We start from the raw sequence: 15,995 nt of genomic DNA on the forward strand, positions 1-15,995 counted from the left end.
AGACCCTTAACACTTCAGCTTGTGACAGAGACCCTTAACACTTCAGCTTGTGACAGAGACTCTTAACAGTTCAGCTTGTGACAGAGACCCTTAACACTTCAGCTTGTGACAGAGATCCTTAACACTAAATTCTTTGAATCCTTGAAAGAAGCATTGACTTGTGGTTACTAAGAACATTATTGTGAAGAGTTTTTCATAAATACTACTTATGTCTTAACATTTTAAACCAAATTTACCATGAATGCCATATTATGATACATAGAAACGTATTCATAAACAATTACTATAGACTATTTCTTACAGTAAGGTAAAAAAAAAATCAGCGAGAATTAATAAACAAGAGTACCGCTGGGTGGAACAATATACGCCCGTCGAATGACATATAGTGTTATATACTTTCTGACATTGAAATAAGATCTGCATTATTGTAAGAGTGGTTAGCTGACATGCTATAAACAAGAGGCCCATAGGGCCTGTATCGCTCACCTGGATATCTCAACTGTTTCCAATCTGTGACACAGAAACTAGGTCCCTATGATTGTGGCCAGACCCCAGGATCAACTCTAATATCATGACTGCATTTGTCTCTTTTTGCCCAGCATTTGTATAAATAGTTTTGGGGTGGTGATCTCAACCGTTTCAAAGTTATGACCCAGCACAGCTAAGGACCAAGGGGAATCTACATATAAAATTTGAGAAAGATCTCTATCGACCTTCTTGAGAAATAGCGATAACAAACTTTCACTATCAAATCCAAGATGGCTGCCTGTCGGCCATTTGTTTATCCAATCAGTCTCAAAAGTTACAGCTATGGACTAAGGGGAACCTACATATAAAATTTGAGAAAGAGGTCTATAGAACTTCTTGAGAAATAGCGATAACAAACTTTCAATATCAAAATCAAAGATAGCTGCCTGTTGGCCATGTTGGTTATCCGATCAGTCTCTAAAATTGCCCTGGACTGCTAAGGACCAAGGGGAGCCTACATATAAAATTTGAGAAAGATCCCTATGGTACTTCTTGAGAAATACCGATAACAAGAATTGTTTAAGGACGGACGATGGACGGCGGACGACGGACGGCAGACGACGGACGGACGACAGACCACGGATGCAGGGTGATTTGAATAGCCCACCATCAGATGATGGTGGGCTTAAAATCAAATACTGAAACGAACAAAGGGCAATAACTTTGGGAAAAATTGTTGAATCAAAATTCTTTTAAGGGAGACAACTTCATATCATGATTATAATGTATACTAAGTTTCAAGGACAAGGGTCGAAAAATGTATGAGGAGATTGACGGACAAACAAAAGTCTACGTTGGACGGATGGACGACGCCATACCATAATACTCCCGTCAAATTTGACGGGCATATAAAATCTGGAACAGTGACAAGTCAGTAACGTCCCCTGCCATGAGCCTTGACTTTAATCTTATAGACAGACAGACATACTGTCGTCCAAAGCTTGCAATAATTGCCTTGACAACTTGGACAAAAGCAATCAATGGCTTGCAGTCATACAGCGCATCATGTATATACAGCACACCCTGGATTGTGTCCACCCTGATCATGTATATACAGTGCACCCTGGACTGTGTCCACCCTGATCATGTATATACAGCGCAGCCTGGACTGTGTCCACCCTGATCATGTATATACAGTGCACCCTGGACTGTGTCCACCCTGATCATGTATATACAGCACACCCTGGACTGTGTCCACCCTGATCATGTATATGCAGCACACCCTGGACTGTGTCCACCCTGATCATGTATATACAGCACACCCTGGACTGTGTCCACCCTGATCATGTATATACAGCACACCCTGGACTGTGTCCACCCTGATCATGTATATACAGCACACCCTGGACTGTGTCCACCCTGATCATGTATATACAGCACACCCTGGACTGTGTCCACCCTGATCATGTATATACAGCACACCCTGGACTGTGTCCACCCTGATCATGTATATACAGCACACCCTGGACTGTGTCCACCCTGATCATGTATATACAGCACACCCTGGACTGTGTCCACCCTGATCATGTATATACAGCACACCCTGGACTGTGTCCACCCTGATCATGTATATACAGCACACCCTGGACTGTGTCCACCCTGATCATGTATATACAGCACACCCTGGACTGTGTCCACCCTGATCATGTATATACAGCACACCCTGGACTGTGTCCACCCTGATCATGTATATACAGCACACCCTGGACTGTGTCCACCCTGATCATGTATATACAGCACACCCTGGACTGTGTCCACCCTGATCATGTATATACAGCACACCCTGGACTGTGTCCACCCTGATCATGTATATACAGCACACCCTGGACTGTGTCCACCCTGATCATGTATATACAGCACACCCTGGACTGTGTCCACCCTGATCATGTATATACAGCACACCCTGGACTGTGTCCACCCTGATCATGTATATACAGCACACCCTGGACTGTGTCCACCCTGATCATGTATAAACGATATTGGTGTTGGCCACAATACACAAGTGGACAGGCTGTTTTTCTTGGACTAAGTTGCAGATTGTTTTCTATATTTTTTGAGTTAGTAGCCAATTCAAAAAGTAAAATAGCCGATAGCTTTTTTAGCTATTGACAGTGAAAGCCCTAGCTGGACTGAGAAATAGGAAGCTGTGGCACGACTTAAAGGCAAGCACCCGGTTCCGGCAAAGTCAAAAACATTGTATATTCATCCACACAAGCAGTCCAGCTTGGAAAATAGAGGTCTTTGATTTGTACTCCAGTTACCGATCAAAAAACACAAATGGCTGTTTTGAGGTTAAGAGGTTGTCATTTGCCTCAAAAAGCATCTTTTATTTCGGAACAAATTAACAGTTTTTCATGAATTTACAAAAAATATCTTTGAAAATTTTGTCAGATTTTTGGCTGATGAATAACTCAACAACTAGAAGATATAAGTGATTATTTGGCTTTTCCTGCAAGTTATGACAATTCCTTCCCCAGTCAGAAAACAGGAATCTTGTATTTTCAACAGAAATTTGTGGTTTTCTGTATGTAATAGGAATGTTAGAGAACAAAAACCTCCCCAAACTCATGGTTTGTGTCCATGTTTATCTTGCTTTCAGTAGAAAATTTTCAAACTGTAAAAGACGCTTGATAAACCTTGTGTTATTATAAAACTTAAAAACTAAGTGAACCATGTATGTACAAGATAACCAACAAGCACTCGACACATTAACTAAGTTTAGAATGCTTGTTGATGGTACCTAACTTAGTGTCAACGGTTCTTAACATGCATGCTATGTCAGTTTTAAACAAGCAACTTTGTGGTATTTATATCCCCCGCTTGCAGGACATATTGTAGGTAAACATTATCAAGGTTAGGTTTAAATATATGAGTATCGTGCTGTTGAGACATAATGTATAGCTTGAAACTCGAAGAAACAAAAAAGCCTTATACAGTAATTAGACTTTTTATTGAACATGTAGGTATTATGGTGTAAATTAATCTTTTAATCCATCAGAATTTACTAACCTCATTAATTATACGTAAATATGCACATATTACATCGGTTGGCAAACTTAGCATGAGTCGGATGTGCATACGGAATTTGGTTGAAATATCTGCACAATATCTACAGCAATTTTCACACGAAAATCAAAGAGTGCCCGAGAAGGAATTTGGCTAATATTTGCTAGAGTTATTAAGCGGAAACTGCAGATAATGGCGTTTTTCATTAATCAAGGGGCCATAACTCTGCCAAATGGAGTCCGATTAAAGTGGTTGTCAAACTTGGCTGAGTCCTTAATGCGTTAAACCCTGTTATTAAGTTTGAAGACAATCGGATAATATTTGCGATAGTTAATGAACAGAAACGGTAGATAATGCATTTTCGTTATTCAAGGGGCCACGTCAACTCTGCCAAATCAAGTCCACTGAAAAAGGGCATCGAACTTGGCCGAGCCCTTAAGGCATTTAACCCTGGTCCCAAGTTTGAAGAAAATTGGTTAACATTTGTTGCAGTTATTGCACGGAAACGGCAGATAATGATAAGGGGCCATTACTCCGATTAATAAAGTCTGATTTAAGTGGTCATCAAACTTGGCCAAGCCCTGCAGGCATTTAATTCTGTTACCAAGTTTGAAGAAAATCAGTTAACATTTGTTGCAGTTATTGCACGGAAACGAAACGTGACAGACAGACGGACAAACCCAAATTAATATCCCCCGTTTCAGTGAAAGCAGGGGATAATAAGAGAATAAAATTATCTGTGTCATAATAGCACTATTTTACTTAATCCAGCGAAACCAAATATAAGTGGCTTTCCACTGGCAACATCAAAGCCAGAAACTCGTCAGGTGCTGATATCTGACAAATAGAGTCTCTGTAATGACAGTGACGTACGCTCCCAGTACTTAATGCTCAGCAAATAGGTTTTGTCTCCGATACCTTCCAGAGAAAATTACCCGTAACGAGTGATTGTGGGGGCCTGAATTGATGCGCCTCGTACAATAACAGGATAGCATTATTGATTCCTACTTTGTTTATTCAACACAAACTTCTGTTGTTGCTTATGTTTTTCAAAATTATTTACCAGGAATTTATTTTGATAATATTTTAGCAAGAAAATAAATTCCTGGTAAATTCTTTTGTAAAAAATAAGCAACAACACAATTTTAGTTCACACTAAATCAAGAAGTTAATTCTTAGTCATAAATATTAACAAATGTTATATATCACATATAATGACCAAAGACAATATACAGTTTTGCTGACTTAAATAATCAGATGAGTAGCTATATATAGTTTATAAAATCAAATTAAAACAAACACTTGTAATTTTCCTAAAATGACATTTTCTGTGCCAAGCTAATGTCAGAAGGGAAATAAAAATCTGTGCTGACACCTCAAGCATTAGAAACATTTCCACAAATAAAAAAGACTTTTGGTGAGATTCCTCTATTCATTCTAAATGTAATTATATGAAGTTCTGCTCAATGAAGAGGTTTAATTAACTAGATTCCTTGTTTCAGATGCTTTACAATACCTACTTGAGCACCAAGGTTATAAAGCTGTTGATCACACAGTAAGTTGGAAAGCCTGACAGAAGCTGGTGTTTCACTGCCACGCTGGTATAGGAAGCTACACCTATTACAGGGTTAGGAAAACCTGACAGAAACTGGTGTTTCACTGCAACACTGGTCTAGGAAGCTACACCTATTACAGGGTTAGGAAAGCCTGACAGAATCTGGTGTTTCACTGCCACGCTGGTCTAGGAAGCTACACCTATTACAGGGTTAGGAAAGCCTGACAGAAGCTGGTGTTTCACAGCCACACTGGTATAGGAAGCTACACCTATTACAGTGTTAGGAAAGCCTGACAGAAGCTGGTGTTTCACTTCCACGCTGGTCTAGGAAGCTACACCTATTACAGGGTTAGGAAAGCCTGACAGAATCTGGTGTTTCACTGCCACGCTGGTCTAGGAAGCTACACCTATTACAGGGTTAGGAAAGCCTGACAGAATCTGGTGTTTCACTGCCACGCTGGTCTAGGAAGCTACACCTATTACAGGGTTAGGAAAGCCTGACAGAAGCTGGTGTTTCACTGCCACGCTGGTCTAGGAAGCTACACCTATTACAGGGTTAGACCTGAGGCACACAACTGTAATGAAATGTGATTCGTGTTAATCCACCATTATTGATCATTATCTGATCTGACTTCCTGCTGACGACTTTTCCATGTCTTAGTTACTTACATATATAACACTGTAAATGTGTCTTTATAGATATTAGATAATGGAGTTAACCGACATACACACATATCTAAGTACAGACGACATACACACATATCTCAGTACAGACGACATACATATCTCAGTACAGACGACATACACACACATCTCAGTACAGACGACATACACACATCTCTCAGTACAGACGACATACACACATATCTTAGTACAGACGCCATACACACATATCTCAGTACAGACGACATACACTCATATCTCAGTACAGACGACATACACACATATCTAAGTACAGACGACATACACACATATCTCAGCACAGACGACATACACACATATCTCAGTACTTATGGCATACACACATATATCTCAGTACAGACGACATACACACACATCTCAGTACAGACGACATACACACATCTCTCAGTACAGACGACATACACACATATCTTAGTACAGACGAAATACACACATATCTCAGTACAGACGACATACATATCTCAGTACAGACGACATACACACACATCTCAGTACAGACGACATACACACATATCTTAGTACAGACGACATACACACATATCTCGGTACAGACGACATACACACATATCTCAGGACAGACGACATACACACATATCTCAGAAAAGACGAAATACACACATATCTCAGTACAGACGACCTTTACACACATATCTCAGTACAGACGACATACACCCATATCTCAGTACAGACGACATACACACATATCTCGGTACAGACGACATACACACATATCTCAGAACAGACGACATACACACATATCTCAGTACTTATGGCATACACACATATATCTCAGTACAGACGACATACACACATATCTTAGTACAGACGAAATACACACATATCTCAGTACAGACGACTTACACACATATCTCAGGACAGACGACATACACACATATCTCAGTATCTCACCTTGCCTTCTTCAAGTTATTGATATTACACACCAAACCTGGTAACAATTTGCAGTATAAGGGTTAAGGAAGACCAGGATGTACAACAGAAGACCAGGAGGTACAACAGAAGACCAAGATGTACAACAGAAGACCAGGATGAACAACAGAAGACCAAGATGTACAACAGAAGACCAGGATGAACAACAGAAGACCAAGATGTACAACAGAAGACCAGGATGAACAACAGAAGACCAAGATGTACAACAGAAGACCAGGATGAACAACAGAAGACCAGGATGTACAACAGAAGACCAGGATGTACAGCAGAAGACCAGGATGTACAACAGAGATATTAGATAATGGAGTTAACCGACATACACACATATCTAAGTACAGACGACATACACACATATCTCGGTACAGACGACATACACACATATCTCAGGACAGACGACATACACACATATCTCAGAACAGGAGACATACACACATATCTCAGTACAGACGGCATACACATATATCTCAGTACAGACGACATACACACATCTCTCAGTACAGACGACATACACACATATCTTAGTACAGACGAAATACACACATATCTCAGTACAGACGACCTTTACACACATATCTCAGTACAGACGACATACACCCATATCTCAGTACAGACGACATACACACATCTCTCAGTACAGACGACATACACACATATCTAAGTACAGACGACATACACACATATCTCGGTACAGACGACATACACACATATCTCAGTACAGAAGACATACACACATATCTCAGTACAGACGACTTTTACACACATATCTCAGTACAGACGACTTACACACATATCTCAGGACAGACGACATACACACATATCTCAGAACAGACGACATACACACATATCTCAGTATCTCACCTTGCCTTCTTCAAGTTATTGATATTACACACCAAACCTGGTAACAATTTGCAGTATAAGGGTTTAGGAAGACCAGGATGTACAACAAAAGACCAGGATGTACAACAGAAGACCAGGAGGTACAACAGAAGACCAAGATGTACAACAGAAGACCAGGATGGACAATAGAAGACCAGGATGTATAACAGAAGACCAAGATGGACAACAGAAGACCAGGATGTACAACGGAAGACCAAGATGTACAACAGAAGACCAGGATGAACAACAGAAGACCAAGATGTACAACAGAAGACCAGGATGAACAACAGAAGACCAGGACGTACAACAGAAGACCAGGATGTACAATAGAAGACCAGGATGAACAACAGAAGGCCAGGATGGACAACAGAAGACCAGGATGGACAACAGAAGACCAGGATGTACAACAGAAGACCAGGATGTACAACAGAAGACCAGGATGTACAATAGAAGACCAGGATGAACAACAGAAGACCAGGATGTACAACAGAAGACCAGGATGTACAACAGAAGACCAGGATGTACAACAGAAGACCAGGATGGACAACAGAAGACCAGGATGGACAACAGAAGACCAGGATGGACAACAGAAGACCAGGATGGACAACAGAAGACCAGGATGGACAACAGAAGACCAGGATGGACAACAGAAGACCAGGATGGACAACAGAAGACCAGGATGGACAACAGAAGACCAGGATGGACAACAGAAGACCAGGATGGACAACAGAAGACCAGGATGGACAACAGAAGACCAGGATGGACAACAGAAGACCAGGATGGACAACAGAAGACCAGGATGGACAACAGAAGACCAGGATGGACAACAGAAGACCAGGATGGACAACAGAAGACCAGGATGGACAACAGAAGACCAGGATGGACAACAGAAGACCAGGATGGACAACAGAAGACCAGGATGGACAACAGAAGACCAGGATGGACAACAGAAGACCAGGATGGACAACAGAAGACCAGGATGGACAACAGAAGACCAGGATGGACAACAGAAGACCAGGATGGACAACAGAAGACCAGGATGGACAACAGAAGACCAGGATGGACAACAGAAGACCAGGATGAACAGGATGTACAACAGAAAACCAGGATGTACAACAGAAGACCAGGATGTACAACAAAGTATCAAACTAAAGGCCAAAGTCTCAAGCTCCAGGATATTTCCTTTGCCCAATGTTATTCTAGAAGCAATTCAGGTGATATCTGAATACTCTTTCTCTTTTTGAACACCCTCTGTTTAAATACAGCATTCAGTCCCCTTGTCCCAAAGATGCTGACCCAGTGAAATTTGGTTCAAATCCCTTCATTGATAGCGTGAGGAAGATTTTAAAGGTTTATACTATTTCCCTTTATTCAGTTGTGTTCCTTTGTCACCAGATTGGCTTCATGCACCCTCTGTTTATACTATAACGAGTCCCCTTGGCCAAACAATGCTTCAGATCAAATTAAGTCAGAATTCACTTTGCCGTTCTGGACTATTTAAAAGAAAGTAGAAATACAGATGAAGGGGTATAGTCTATCATTAACAGACTGAAGTACTGTAAGCACTGAAGGAGGCGTTAAGTCAGATAGTTGGACATGGAAAATAATGAAATGTAAAAGGTGAAATTTGAAATAAAGCAATTGATACTAACACAATTATTGATACACATTCAAGAGCAAGTACTTATTTTTAAACTTAGAACTACTTACCATCAAAGTTACCTGCTTATCAAACACTGGAATTTCAGAACATTTTCAACTGGAACTCCCCCCTTCCCCATCCAGTCTGATTCCCACTCTGGCCCAAACACCTTTTAATAAATATAACAAGAGGCCCATGGGCCTTAACGGTCACCTGACATCCGCTTCAAATTAGGACTGTCATCCAGGGGCCAATTCATACTTTTCGTCGGTCCGAGTGACCTTGCTGCATCGTCCATTAATTTTTCCTTGTGAACACAATAACTTCAGTAAATATAAACCAGTTTTGATGAAACTTTGTATGCAGCTTTGTATCAATGAGATCTTGGATGAGTTTGAATACCGGACCAATTTGACCATAACTTACATAGTTTTTCCCCGTGATAATTCTATTATTGTTGGACCCTGTGAACACGATAACTGAATTAAATGGGTGTGACTCCAATTTTGACCCTAGGGGTCTGTTTTGAAAAAACTTGGTAACTGTATGTCTTCTGTTCTTGTTTAAAAGAAACAAGTAAAAGCGTAAATCAATGATTTATTAAAAAAGGCACAAAATTTTAATAGCATCTTGTTTATTGAGTAGCAAAAATGCGTCATGAATGCAAAAAAAAGGTGTACCACATGAATTTACATCTATTCTTGTGTAATGTCAATCAACATCACAGGGACAAATAATAATATAATGACAAAGGGCAATAACTCTGCAGGTTACCGTCAAATAATTACCGCACAAAGTTTCATTGAACTCAGTCAACATTTATTCAAGTTATTGTGTTTACAAGGTCCAATAATAATATTATTACACAGGGCAATAACTCTTTAAGTTACTGTCAAAAAATTCCCAGTTTTGAACTCATTCGAGATCTTATTGATATAAGGCTACATACAGAGTTTCATCAAACTTGGTTGATATTGACTCAAGTTATCGTGAACACAAGGTCCAATACAAAATAGTGTAATAATATTATTACAAAGGGCAAAAACTCTGTAAGTTACCGTCGAATAATTCCCATTTTCGAATTCGTCTGAGATCTTTTTGATATATGGCTGCATACAAAGTTTCAACAAACTCGGTTAACATTTACTCAAGTTATTGTGTTCATAAGGTCTAATAATAATATTATTACAAAGGGCAATTACTGTGTAAGTTACTGTCGAATAATTCCCATTTTCAAACTCGTTCGAGATCTTATTGATATATGGCTGCATACAAAGTTTCATCAAACTCGGTTAACATTTACTGAAGTTATCGTGTTCACAAGGAAAAGTTAACGCACAACGCATGACGGATGACGACGGACAAAAGACTATCACAATAGGTTACCATGACCTAGGTCCAAAACATCAGTGTGTGCTGACTACATCAGTGAAATTTCGAAAATGAAGTCGTTGAAGGTATTTTTGCTTCACTCTTATTCACCAAGTATAACTCATCCAATAGGGCGGAATGGGGGAAAATGTAGTTTACAACAGAAGATTTAAAGTCCAATCTTTGAAGATAATCAAATGATTTAATTTCTGTTATACACATGTTCATATTATACATAATAAAATGACCAATAAAAAAAGTTATAATTTATTTGTGTTTGGCTGTTATGACAACTATATTTTTTGTAGTGAAACGGTTGTCCTGATCAATAACTACTATCTCACAGTTGTCTCCCTACCAACAGTATTATTTTTTATAATTTGATAAATGTTCAAAAATGGATGAAGGGGAATATAGTATAAAGATTTTAAAGTCAATATTCTTATCAATATTCTTATTGTTATTGAAAATAATGTTAACTATTTGAATGAGTTTAGTATTTCTTACATAGACTATATGAACGAAGTGCTACAAAAGTTGTCTCCCTAGCATTTTCAGTAACGGAGGTTACCGACAGAGGTCGCAAATTCTGTACTTCTGATGGAAAAAAAATACTAATGATACTTCCGATAGGTGATCTCCATACGGCAGGCATTATAAACACCTCCGTAAAAATAGATTTAAACAATTTACAATAAACTCAAATAAGTTAAATTAATGGTACAATTTAATTTCATGAAGTGTAGCCTTTCGTGCATATGTACAATAAAACAACAATTAAAAGTAACAAAATAATAGGTTCGTAGAAACCATCCCAAGATGTCAGTGTACTTATGTCACACAGCATAGGTCACAGTCAGGTCATAGTTGAAGTAAAAGTGAAGTAAAAGTGAAGGTCAAAGGTCAAGTCATAGGTCACAGTGATCTAATTCTTGCACTCTGCCATCCCCAGATGTTCTTGTACACCAAATCTGTTTACTCCAGGTGAAATAGTATGGAAGCTGTGCCCGGACGAACATTTAAAAAGTTAAGGTTAAAGGTCAATGCATAGGTCACAGTGAGGTCATAGTGACCTTTTTCTTGCACTCTGCACTCCACCATCCCAAGATGTCCTTGTACACGAAATCTGGTTACTCCAGATGAAATAATATAGAAGATATGCCCCGGACAAGACAGAAGGACAGAATGACGGACGGACAGATGGACGGAGTGCAAACATATAGCCCCCCCCCCCCGGGAACCGGTGGGAGACTTATAACACAAAAGGTGGGAGGGAGACAGGACCCTTTATCATTATACAACATACTATAGCTATCATGACACCATTCTGCTTTTTCTGGTCTTCCCTGATACCAATGGAAGGCTGCACCCAATCAATACCATAGAGCAGATTGTCATTTTACAGATTGTAGGGCAAGACACCGAACAAGAGGACTCGACTCAACCATTGTGATTGGTCAGTAGGATTGGTCAGTGTGATTCACTGGTGAGTGCTTTGGTCAACTAACAACAGGCCCAGTAATTATAGCCTGCAAACTTGTTTTTAGACTTGAGAGTACACACTGACTGGCTGAGAAGTTCCGGGGATGCTGTAGTTGTGTGAGGAGCCAAAGTTGCTGCGATGAGTAGAGAGCACTGTTAAAGTTTTACAAGGTTAAGGAAGCCCAGTTACACATTGTCGACAGACAACAACAGGAGTGAAAGACTTACAGGACACAACGTTCAGTTACACACTGTCACCAGACAGCAACTGGAGTAAAAGACTTACAGGACACAACACTCAGTTACACACTGTTACCAGACAGCGACAATATCACCTGGATTTACCTATGTGATCTGAAGTGATATGCCTGGCAGAAATAGTTTTCTTAATTAGCAGGTAGGTTACATTTATCATTTTCTTCCATCCTTTTCTAATTAATTGAATCTTTCTTCTTGTTTCTTGTTTATATATTTATGATAGCAGAAAGTTGAGAAAAAACTTTTTATATAATGGAAATAAATTTATACCCAAGTTAAGTGTTTGGAGCGTATGGACACCAAATTACAAAGAATCCACTAATTTAAAAATTTAATTTTGTTACAATTTTACATAAATGTGAAAAAATACTAAATTTTGTAAAAAGGATTTTTTTTCTTCTTCTAAAAACCGAATTTTAACATAAAATAATGATCCCAATATGGGTTTTTTTGTTTGTTAAAATTTCAACGTTATGAGTAAACTGTACTACACCGTAAAATGTCTTAAACTTTAAATATACTAAAATGTCATTATTTACTTCACTGAAATATGTACACGTCATAGTTCATTGTAAAATGTAGCACAATGTAAAATGTCTTAAACTTTAAATATACTAAAATGTCATTATTTACTTCACTTAAAAATGTACACTTAGCTCATTGTAAAATGTAGTACAATGTAAAATGTATTTCACTCTCAAATAACTTCACTATAAAATATATTTTATAGCAAATACTTTTAAAATGTACCAACCTGCAAAATATACTTTAAAATGAACTACCATCTAAAATATACTTCACTGTAAAATGTACTACCATGTACTACCATCTAAAATGTACTTCACTTTAAAATGTAATACCATCTAAAATGTACTTCACTATAAAATGTACTACCATCTAAAATGTACATTACTATAAAATGTACTACCATCTAAAATGTACTACACTTTAAAATGTACTACCATCTAAAATGTACTTCACTATAAAATGTACTACCATCTAAAATGTACTTCACAATAAAATGTACTACCATCTAAAATGTACTTCACTTTAAAATGTACTACCATCTAAAATGTACATTACTATAAAATGTACTACCATCTAAAATCTACTTCACTATAAAATGTTATACATAATAAAGAAATGTACTACACTGTAGAATATAAACTGTACAATGTATTACATTGTGAAGTATTATAAAATGTAAATGTACTACACTGTAGAATATAAACTGTACAATGTATTACATTGTAAAATATTATAAAATGTAAATGTACTACACTGTAGAATATAAACTGTATAATGTATTACATTGTAAAATATTATAAAATGTAAATGTACTACACTGTAGAATATAAACAGTATAATGTATTTCATTGTAAAATATTATAAAATGTAAATGTACTACACTGTAGAATATAAACTGTATAATGTATTACATTGTAAAATATTATACAGTCATATGTACTCATTAAGTGATTGTAAAGTATAGCTGTTGCAATACATTGTCCCAGACTGATATAAAATCTCAAATTCATGTCAATGATATTAAAAAAACAACAACATTATTATCAGTGTCATTTTGGGCTGTAAACACCCTGAAAAGGCTATTTCTTAAAGTTAAGATGCTGTTTCTGTTTTTCATTTTTTGGTCTTGATTTCATATGAACAAATGTCTTTCAGAAACGCTCAGAATAGATTATCTGTGGAAGGAATGAACGGATAAGAAAATTTCTCATTGTATTAAAATTTTGATAATAAAATCCAGGACTATCTTGTTATCAATCTGGCATTTTTATAGCAAACAATTAACATTTACCTAATTTTTTTCATGAAGCCCAATTATTTTCCCTACGGCTTACAGATAAAACCCTTTTTAAGGATTTTTTTTAATTTGAAATAAATCATACTTTTAAACATGTTCACTAAGTGTTAATGAATATTTACAATAAACAAGATGCCCAATGAGCCCGTACAGCTCTCCTGTTATTCATCTACATGTATGACCTTCAAAGAGGGGCGTGAGGTCAAATTTATTCAAATAGGTTGAAGTAACATATTACGGTTATTTGTTTGAAGATCTTATAAACAGTGACTCTACATTTTATCAATCTTTAAGGGTCAATATTGGGGCTATTTTTGTTCATTTTATATGTTATTATGATCAGTGCCTTATCACAAATCAAAGTTCTTTGTATATGTATGCTGATGACACCACAGCGCAATCACAACGGAAATCACTGGACATTGTAAATACCAACCTCAATGCTGATGCAAAATTAGTGTCAAAATGCTGTGATGAAAACTAATGTTTATTAACAGTAAAAAAACACCCGTAGTGCTCGTTACTATACTACCTCACAGAGAAAATGTGAAACTAAAAGAATTATTATTTTGACATGTGATTTTTCAACATCTCACTGTGATATGTTCAAACAAAAGAATTCTATACAACCAGTTAGTTCTTATGTACAAGATACTTAACAAATTAGCTTCACAACATTGGAATGATTTTACATATATATCTGATGTTCAGGGTAGGACTACAAGATCATCATCTACCAATGTGTTTTACTTGCCATGTCATGAGACAAACATTTTTGGAAAACCTTTCAGATATCAGGGACCCCTTACATGGAATCTTTTACAAAGTCAAATTAGAAATTGTACCTCACTTTTAGAATTCAAGAGATCTGCAAAGCAATTTTACTTTTTATGATTTATGATTTCCTCCCTTATCCTGTATGTTATATATGTATATGTCTTAAACCTGTACACACTGTACATCTGATCAAACATTGTATCTTGACCATATGTAATTAACACAAGCTTAAGGCTCAATATGCTGACCATATGTAATTAACACAAGCCTATGTTATTAACACAAGCTTTAGGCTCAATATGCTGACCCTATGAAATTAACACAAGCTTTAGGCTCAATATGTTGACCATATGTAATTAACACAAGCTTAAGGCTCAATATGCTGACCATATGTAATTAACACAAGCTTTAATAGGCTCAATATGCTGACCATATGTAATTAACACAAGCTTAAGGCTCAATATGCTGACCATATGTAATTAATACAAGCTTAAGGCTCAATATGCTGACCCTATGTAATTAACACAAGCCTATGTTATTAACACAAGCTTTAGGCTCAATATGCTGACCCTATGAAATTAACACAAGCTTTAGGCTCAATATGTTGACCATATGTAATTAACACAAGCTTAAGGCTCAATATGCTGACCATATGTAATTAACACAAGCTTTAATAGGCTCAATATGCTGACCATATGTAATTAACACAAGCTTAAGGCTCAATATGCTGACCATATGTAATTANAAATAGGCTCAATATGCTGACCCTATGTAATAAACACAAGCTTTAGGCTCAATATGCTGACCATATGTAATTAATACAAGCTTTAATAGGCTCAATATGCTGACCCTATGTAATTAACACAAGCTTTAGGCTCAATATGCTGACCCTATGTAATTAACACAAGCTTTAGGCTCAATATACTGACCCTATGTAATTAATACAAGCTTTAATAGGCTCAATATGCTGACCCTATGTAATTAACACAAGCTTTAGGCTCAATATGCTGACCCTATGTAATTAA

At 37.4% G+C, this 15,995-nt stretch overlaps 2 protein-coding genes across 2 annotated transcripts in view; one reads left to right on the plus strand and one right to left on the minus strand.

Annotated features, from left to right (window-relative positions):
- Positions 1-15,995, minus strand: part of LOC110449458 (leucine-rich repeat and coiled-coil domain-containing protein 1-like) — a 142,575-nt gene that overhangs the window by 81,276 nt on the left and 45,304 nt on the right. The window lies entirely within an intron of this gene.
- LOC110449453 (FMRFamide receptor-like) overlaps positions 12,049-15,995 on the plus strand; it is a 10,658-nt gene continuing 6,711 nt past the window's right edge. The window contains exon 1 of the mRNA XM_021496327.1: positions 12,049-12,507. The gene's annotated coding sequence lies outside the window, so the exon portion shown is untranslated. The remainder of the gene's footprint in view (positions 12,508-15,995) is intronic.

The sequence above is a fragment of the Mizuhopecten yessoensis genome, unplaced genomic scaffold (assembly GCF_002113885.1).
Source record: "Mizuhopecten yessoensis strain PY_sf001 unplaced genomic scaffold, ASM211388v2 scaffold4615, whole genome shotgun sequence".
NCBI classification, from domain to species: domain Eukaryota; kingdom Metazoa; phylum Mollusca; class Bivalvia; order Pectinida; family Pectinidae; genus Mizuhopecten; species Mizuhopecten yessoensis.